At 43.6% G+C, this 7,536-nt stretch overlaps 1 non-coding gene across 1 annotated transcript; it reads left to right on the forward strand.

Annotated features, from left to right (window-relative positions):
- Positions 1–6,572: 6,572 nt before the first annotated feature.
- Positions 6,573–6,691, forward strand: LOC134393850 (5S ribosomal RNA). The gene has a single exon (XR_010025129.1). It is a non-coding gene; the product is annotated as a 5S ribosomal RNA (ribosomal RNA).
- The last annotated feature ends 845 nt before the right edge of the window (positions 6,692–7,536 follow it).

Raw genomic sequence — 7,536 nt, forward strand, 5'->3', positions numbered from 1 at the left:
CCCTCTTTCTTCAGGTAATGGACGCCATCATTCCCTTGAGGTGCATTGTGGGGGTGGGCGGGGAATGACATTCCTTCCCAGTAATCAGGGATTAGGCAGTGGGAGATGAATTATATACAGGCAGCAGGGAAACGTAGATTTTCAGGATAGCAAACAAAACATGACGGGAAACAAAATGGTAAAAACAGAAAGGAGAAAGGCACGGGGAAGAAAAGCAAATCCCTTGTGAAAAAGAACAGTTGTCCCAATGGCCTGCGTCCTGCGCCTCACTCTACATGAGGTCCTCACCATGGAGCTACCGAGAGATGGTGTCAACCAGCAGGTAAATTCTTTTTGAGCTCATCAGCTCTGTGTAAATGCCCCTTGAGAGCCTGCAGGTCTTGATTCCTTCTCTCAGGCATCGTCATCAGAGGGATCCCCAAAAATCTATGAGTGTCCAGTAATCAGCGTGCTATAAAATGCTCGTCTGATGACGCTTTAAGAAACAGGCAAAAGGTTCTTTACACTCTTAGCTCTCTGCATACAATCACTTCATATGCAGAGCATTGCGGACCAGCTGCATAACTAAGTCCTGGTTTGATCAAGCTTAAAACCAAGGAGTATTGATCCCTTGTTTAATTCCTTCATTTTTCACCATTAATTAGCTGCAAAGGCAAAAGCAAGCTAAGGGTTTCAGAAGATTATGGAACAGTTGTTCAAATAAAATAGGCAGAAAGGTTCCTTCAATACACACTTAGCTACTGCAGAGATTGTGAGGCACTCAGAAGCTATAATAATGAAGGCTATATATAATGAATGACAGAGAGAAGTGGTTATTATAAACTTGAGGTCAAAGACTATCTTATTATTAATCTTTGTAAGCCACTCTGTGAGGCTTTTTGGCGGAAAAGCAGAGTAACAATACTGTAAATAGATAAACGAATTAAAGATTCCCAAATGTTTAGTTGCATGAAATTTGTAGGCAGGTTGCGAGACTGCCAGTGATTCCTCTTGCGGATAAATGCAGTGCATGTGGGATTCACGTCTGGATCAGGGATTGAAATGGCAGGTGGTTCTTAGACAAAGAGAAAATTTGCGTACTCTCCCATGCTAGACATATTGAGTACCTTCCACTGAAAGTGTAATAGGTGTCAATTCAATATAGACAACTGAATGGTTCTATTAATATAAAAGATTGGGAACCAATAGAATAGAAATTACATATGATAAAGAAAGTAGCTTCAGCTCTTTTTTAGCACTAGGGGTGATATGTCCCTGGGGCCAAAAGTTCTGCACACTTATTTTTGCTGATGACAGTGTGTGCCATTTTGCCACGTGATCCTGTTCATAGGACCCAGTGGGTTAATTTAAATTATTAGTGGATAAATTCACCTGTGAATACAGACCTACCGGAGGGGGAGACTAAGAGCTTTATCACACCAGCGTTATACTGTGCAATCACTGTGAATTGCGTGCAAAAGACTCCGAAGTTTTCCAGTTTATAATCTGCTTTGACTGTGAAGTACTCCCATGCATCCTGCTTTAATTGTGCTATAAAGGGAAAAGAATCGAGGTATTTAGCTACTAGATTTCAAGCGAATCGTTTGTTGTTTTCCGAGTGGCCACTGGGGGCGCAGGATCATGTTTAAAGAAAAATTAAACAAATGCTTACATCTGCGTAAGTTTTAAAGATAAAGACATCAAAATTGGCACAGTAATAGATATTGAGGAGAGCTTTAAGCATACCAAATTTGAATCGGATTGGGTCATCCGTTGATTTTTTTAATGATTTTTTACATTTCCCTCCTTAAACCCATTTCCTGGTATGCAAAGGATGTTAGGAGCACTGCCGCCTGGGGTGTGATTTAGCTAACAACAACAACAACGGCAACAGCTTAGCACTGTAGGGGATAATTCGAGGGAAACAGGTACGTGGGATGAAGCTATAATATCCAACAGGGAAATGATGTGGCAACTTTGGAGGCCTTGAAGAACCGAGATCTGTAAAGTGATCTTTTTCCTTAAGGTTCTACAGAGCCCTTGCAATTTTGTCAGCAGAGGCATAGACTGTTCTGAGCTTCCAAAAAGGAGTGAAAACAAAGCAACAAAGAAGCACTACAACCGCCCCCAATTAGGGATAAGTGAGTATGAGTGAGTCACACCGATTCTGGACTGTTTTCCTTCTCTGCGTGCATATTCTAAAGATTCTCCCAACAGTAGCTTTGCAGGAATAGAATCATATTTGTGCAGAGCTCAGAATAGCAAAAGAATACAAATAAATGCTGAAGAAAGGCTGCAGCTTTTCCAAAGGTCCTGAAGTAGTGCATTTACCCATTGTTTGATGCCTTTTCTCTTTTTGCAGCCATTATCATGACTTGAGGTGACAGTGCAAGCCACCCAAGGATATCTGAAAATATAAATATCAGCATATTTCTTTGACATCGTTGGAGGCTAAAATCTATTGGGCGTGAAGTGACGCCAACGCCTCTCTTGTTGCTTGGATATATTAGAATTCCTGGATGGATATTCAACTGTAATTCGGATCGCAGCAGGGGAGAAGCCACTGTGCAGCAGTAGAGCTGAAAAGCTTAAATTGCCTTAAAGGATTATCTGGAACAAACAAGATAAATGTAATCACTCCCTTACATCTGACTAAACTCTTGCACAAGCAAAACGATCAACTGTACAGTTCAAGGAACTACAAATCTGCAGTTCACTGCACATTTCGGTAAGAGGGGAAGTATGAACCTACTGCTGCAGCTTTTTGGCAAATAGGATCGAGTGGAAAAGATGATAGGAATATCTGGCTGTAGAAGTATCATAGCTAACACACTGTGCCTTCGAAACTGAACGAAGCAGCATTCCTCTGGTAGGGCCTAAGCTCTTCCCATTCTTTCTCCAAAGCCTTTGAGGTGGTGGCTGTTGGATATTCAGGATGATGGAAATGGTTTCCTTGGGCAGGATTGGTGGATGGGTTCAATTTTCATAGGGAGGGTCAAATTAATTTATAAGAAAAGGTTGTGAACCAACAACTCAAATTGAAGGATAAGACTGGAGGTGTGTGGGAGAATAGACTGCCTTGCCCTGTGGCGTACAGTGTAACTCAGCCTTCCCCAACCTGTGCCCTACAGATAGTTTGTGCTTCAGCTCCCATCAGCCCCAACCAGCATGAGCAATGGTCAGGAACACTGGGAATTGTAGCCCAAAGAATCTGAAGGGCACCACTTTGGGGAAGGCTGACATAACTGAATTCAGTTTTCCAGCTGTGGTTTTATCAGTTTCAAGCAGATCCATTTTATTACTTTCTGTGACTTGTCTAGATCGTTGTTTATAGTCACTCCTTCCATTAGCAAACTCAGGTGGTGAGTGCCAACAGGATTGTAATCTGGACACCGTAGCCAGGATTAGGGTAGACTGATAGCAAAGTCTGCCCAGTGCTCAATGCCAGGAATTATCCAGGGCTGGCCAGTGGTGGATCATATCCCTAAGTGCAGAGCCCAGAGATGTACTACAGCCTCCAGGGCTCCTTGCGTTTCATAAGCCCTCTTCCCATACACTGAACACCCATTAAAACAACAGGCATCTTGCTTAGGGTGACCATATGAAAAGGAGGACAGGGTTCCTGTATCTTTAAGAGTTGTATTGAAAAGGGAATTTCAGCAGGTGTGATTTGTATATATGGAGAACCTGGCAAAATTTTCTCTTCATCACAACAGTTAAAGCTGCAGGTGCCCTGCCCTCTTTTAAATCTGGTCACTCTAGTATAGCTCCTGCAGCTTTAATGGTTGTGATGAACAGGGAATTTCACCAGGTTCTCCATATATACAAATGACAACTATTGAAATTCCCTTTTCTATGCAACTGTTAAAGATGCAGGAGCTCTGTCCTCCTTTTCATATGGTCATCCTAATCTTGCTAGTATAGAATGCTTATATAGAAGATGGCTATATGGAAAATGAATTGATAACGTTCTGTTTCAAAATGCCTGTCAGAATGAGTTTTTTTTTTTCCAGAAGAAATCATACTTGGGCGGTGCTTCCTGACCCCCAAATGCAAAATCCCATGTTCCTCAATATGGCAAATAGATAGTTTGGCAATTTATACATCCCTTCACATGGAGAAAATAATAATAATAATGAACTCTTAATCTTGACATGTGCTCATCTAAGCCAAACAGTAAAATACAAGGATGTGAAATTGTATTTATAGCATGTATTTGCATCTTTGTCTAGATAATTAAGCATCTAAGGTAGGTGTGTGTGTGTGTGTGTGTGTGTGTGTGTGTGTGTGTGTGTGTGTTCTTTTTTTCTGTAGATCAGATAAAGAAATGGATCAATATTACTCTTCTTGCTGCAGTATGAGTCATTGTTAACTTGTTAAGTTTAGAATTCCTGTCCTGGTTAATTAGAAATCAGGCAGCAGGGGTAGTATTGGAACTGCTTCTCTCATCTCCAAGCTTCTGACAGAAGGGACCTCCTTAGATTCCACAGGAGAGGGGGAAACAAGACATACGGGAGAGGAACACCAGCTGCTACTGTTATTTGAATCTGACCTTTACTGGGACTTGAATGGAGAAACTTCCATTTCAAAAGCAGTTCCTGGACTGATGCCCTTAAGATGTAATCCAAATTCTACTAAATGCTGTTACCTCTGAAGCATTTGTCCCTGTTGTGCCAGCCTGCAGAATCAGGATGTTTTAGCACAACTATTTCTTACTAACTTGGCTGCCTCTCTTTTATTTGCAAAGGGGTTTGAACCTACTTGGAGGGCTGCTTCAGACCCGACTGTATATGCAGCCAAATAGGTGGGTGCAATAGTCATACAAGGCAATCTACATAGTTTTGTTATCCTTAAGGACTACTATCACTATCATCAGCATCATGTCCTATGCCTCCTCCTGCCCTCCCCCCACAATCTGGTCTTTAGGGGAGGCTGTAAGAAGTAGGGTCTTCAGAATTCTAGCAACCCTCTTTGTGGAATTCTAAACCTAGTTTGGTTCACCTGAGGGCTAAACTACATTAAATGCTTAACGCTCCGAGGGTTAACACGCTCCCTACCTTCGCTTCTCCGCCTGTGTTTTCGTTCCTCAGTTACTCCCTCTTTTCAAAGAGGAAGTACACAACAAACATGAGGCTCATTGAGTCCGCTGTTCTAATGGCGCTGCTTCTCCTGCACACAGCAGGAGAGAGCAGCAATTCCAAGTTTTTTAAAAAATGGACTTAATAAGGTTTTTTTTGTGGCGCAAGGAAGGCCAGAAAGGGCGGGAGGCAGATGACGTCATGTGACGGACCTGAGCAAACTCTGTGAGTGCCCTGGAACGAGCGTGCAATAAAACGCTCATCGGATGGAGCTCATAGCATGCCCCATTTTGTTTACTTTAGTAAAAATGTGTTGCCCTGTTCTAGATCAGAACCAAAGCATGCAGATTCGGGAGGTTAAAGCCTTCCCAACCATCTACTTGCCTCCCAGCCCCACTGCAGGGACCAAAAAGGGGAGAAATCCTCAACAGACACCAAATCATTTAGCACTCTCTCTCTTTTTAGCCCAGTGGCAGGGGGCAAATTTAGGGGTGGGGAGTGGCTGGGTGAGAACCTCCCCAACCTTCTCTCATTTGAGGAATGCTTCGGATTAATTTTACTATCTGTTTTTCTATATGAATTATTTATTCATCCATCCCAATTATTTATATCCCACATTTCAGGATAAAAATCCTTCCAGTGAGGCTTACAAGTACAATAATAATACATTAATAAAAACTACCATGAACAATATTAAAACAACAAAACAACTCATAAGGATCCATCCCAGAGAAGCGAGTTGATGTGTTACTTCATCAACTATGACGTCTGTGATCTTGGTTTTCATGGATGGTAAGGCGATCAGTACCTGCTAATGTCTAAGAACAGAGGCAGCAGGCCCTCAGCTCTACAACCACTGGATTACATCTCATTATTTTTTAACCTGCATTTTCCGTGATTCGCTTCTGCTCAAAGAGTGTTACACTGCAGCAGCCCTCCCTCGTCTCAGCCCCTCCACCCACCGCCTCCCCTGCCTGTTCCGAGGTATTTGATTAAGATACTCTGACATGGGGGAGGATTAGATATGGACAGGGAGATGTGTTTACTCAGAAGTAAGTTCCCCCTCCTCCACTCCCTCCCATCCCCACTTCTGCAAGGCAGATGCGTCGCTCCTTGGGACGGGCGTGAATTATTATTTTTTAAGTATATATCTTCTGCGCACCTCCACACATGCAAAGGAACAAAGCCCCGTTCACATGGATTCATGAACATAGAATTTAAACTTCACATTCAGAGCTTGGATAGGTGGTCGTTTTATTCACAAAATCACAAAAGGCATGGCAAATTGGGACCTACGAATATGCACATTTTAGGGGATTTAAAACAGTGGAGCATCGAATGGACGGCTGCGTCATGTGACGAGCAACGCAGAAATGCGCAGCTCAGACGAGTTATAGAGCCCGTATAGATGTACCACTAGGCCAGATCTACACCAAGCAGGATATAACACTTTGGAAATATTCTGAAAACGTTCTATGGGTGTGTCCTGGGCCCAAACAGTTGTCAAAACCAGTGGTCTACCGCCATACTACCCTGAACGCGCCCGATCTCGTCTGATCTCGGAAGCTAAGCAGGGGCAGGCCTGGTTAGTACTTGGATGGGGGACCGCCTGGGAATACCGGGTGCTGTAGGCTAAAGGACCCCTGAGCGGTCGGCGTCCAACTTCTTAGAGGGACAAGTGGCGTTTGTAAAGGAGCACGCACCAGCAAAAGCCGGCCCTTAGACTGGATTTAGCACAGATCCCCAGAACACGCTCACAGCTCACAATTTGGAGGTTTAAGACCATTTATTTCAGGAAATGGGTAGGTTACATGGGATTAGCAACTAAAACTATTAAAACATGCATATATATAAGAACCCAGAAAAAGCAAGCCAGAAAACTAAAATGACAGTTCATACATCACCCAGCCATGGAGTCAGCCAGCCGCGCTGAACTCCCCCCACAAGTATATTTTATAGTCTCTTTTCCTCCAACTCCTTCCCCCCTCCCCTTGGCTTCTCATGCGAAGATCTTTCACACCTCCGCCTGAGATGTTAATGTCTCCCAAGGCTGGGCAGACATGCCTCAGGCAGTTCCTGGCATCACCATTCTCCCCCATGCAGCTGGACCGCTTATCTCCCTTTTCCTATGAACCATAACAATAAAATTAACACGTTAAAAGACAGGCCAGCCCCAGTTCCATTCACCCGTCCCTTACAGCATTCAGCCACCCGAGACTGAGCAATAACAGGTCTGTGATGCCCTTAGATGTCCGGGGCTGCACACGCACTACACTGACTGGCTCAGCGTGTGTCTACCCTACACTGACACATGTGGGTAACCCGTTGAACCCCATTCGTGATGGGGATCGGGGATTGCAATTCTTCCCCATGAACGAGGAATTCCCAGTAAGTGCGGGTCATAAGCTCATGTTGATTAAGTCCCTGGCCTTTGTACACACCGCCTGTTGCTACTACCGATTGGATGGTTTAGTGAGGT

This window comes from Elgaria multicarinata, chromosome 2 (genome assembly GCF_023053635.1).
Source record: "Elgaria multicarinata webbii isolate HBS135686 ecotype San Diego chromosome 2, rElgMul1.1.pri, whole genome shotgun sequence".
Lineage (NCBI taxonomy): Eukaryota > Metazoa > Chordata > Lepidosauria > Squamata > Anguidae > Elgaria > Elgaria multicarinata.